This window comes from Bison bison, unplaced genomic scaffold (assembly GCF_000754665.1).
Source record: "Bison bison bison isolate TAMUID 2011002044 unplaced genomic scaffold, Bison_UMD1.0 scf7180017862121, whole genome shotgun sequence".
Lineage (NCBI taxonomy): Eukaryota > Metazoa > Chordata > Mammalia > Artiodactyla > Bovidae > Bison > Bison bison.
In genome coordinates this window covers 276862-278441 of record NW_011492693.1, presented here as the reverse complement: position 1 = coordinate 278441, position 1580 = coordinate 276862, and the positions used below count along the sequence as shown (strand labels likewise).

The 1580-nt window shown below is 42.2% G+C and overlaps 1 pseudogene; it reads right to left on the bottom strand.

The window, feature by feature from the left end:
• Nucleotides 1-408: 408 nt before the first annotated feature.
• The window catches only part of LOC104983229, a 9119-nt pseudogene continuing 7947 nt past the window's right edge, over nucleotides 409-1580 (bottom strand).

The following is a 1580-nucleotide window of genomic DNA, read 5'->3' as shown; positions in this document are numbered from 1 at the left end:
AAAGAAGAAGGAATGAAAGAATGAGGGTATGAAATAGAGAACTGATTACTTCTGATTTCTTGGGTCCAGTCACTGAGATCTTTGTATTAGCTCTGAGTATTGTGTCCTGGATTTCCAGAATCATTTCAATGAGTCTCCCCTTTCCTTGAAGCCAGGTGGAGGTGGGCTCCTCTCAACTGTGATTCAGACTTTGTTCTAGATCCTTCCTGATCATTGTACACCTCCAAGACACAAACAGAGGCACCTGTTTGTTTCAGCACCATTATGAGTGAAACCCTTTACTCTTTATTGTAATAGGGTGTGCAGAACATCAAATACAGTTCACCAGCATCCTGGGCAGGAGTACCCTAAGTGTGATTTAGTGTTTGCTCGGAGCGGCCTTACTGATTCCTGAACCACTCCAAGAAATTATACTGCTGGTGCCAGGCCAATCCTGTCATTTCCTCAATCAAAGACTGAGAAATACAGCCTCAGAAAGATGTCACCTAGGATCCAGGTCTCTCTAGATGTCCTCACTGCGTTCTCTTTAAAGGTGGTATAGCAGTGGCCTCTAGAATCCTGGGGGAGTCAGAGACACGCACCAGTCAGCCTGAGCCCTTACATTCGACTCCCACAGATATCCAGACCCAGCACAATTCTTGGTTTTATTTCCCTCTTTTGGTAAGTATCAAGGGATTTTCTCATTAGCAGGATATATGAGAGTTCATCCACAACCAAAAAGGACCAAGACATGAGGTAGCCATGAGGAAGGGTGTGGGGGATGGGAGGATTGAGAGTTGGGGACACAGAGGAATGATAAACAACAAAGTCCTACTGAAGAGCAAAAGGAAATATATTAAATATCCAGTCATAAACCACATGAAAAAGATTGAGAAAAAGAATATATATTTCTGTTTTTGTATAACTGAGTCACATTGCTGTGCAGTAGAACTAAATGCAGCACTGAAGATCAGCTATACTTCAATAAAATTTTTAGAAATAAAAAAGAATGTATAGTTCTCCTATATCCCTATTTCTTTCCTTCTCTCTCCTGCTCTTTGTTTTATCTGCAGAGAATGCTAGTTGTCCTCCTGTGTCCTCACAATCTGTACTTTCTTAAAAAAAAAACAAAAAAACAAAACTTTATTTTGTATGGGAGTATAGCTGATAAACAATATTCTGAGTTTCAGGTGTATAGTAAAGGGACTCAACCATATGTATTCAGGTATCCTGGTCCCCAAAATACCCCTCCCATCCAGGTGGTCATATAATTAAGTGGAGTTCCCCATGCTACACAGTAATTCGTTGCTGGTTATCCATTTTAAATAGAACAGTGCCCACAACACGTTCTTGAAGACTTAACTTAGGAACTCTGGGAAGCCTCCTTTGGCCCACACTTGCTGTCTTTGGCTACTCCAGGCTTGGTTGGGTAACATATTCTGGTTCCCCATCAACACCAGTCAGTCTGTAGCTCTCATCACCCCGAGTAAGTCCCCAGTGCCCCAATGCAGAGCACCTTGGGATGCCATTTGCATGGAATCCAGTGCAGTTTTCCCTAGAAACAAGCCACCCTCCATATGGCTCCATGAGTTTAAAATTTT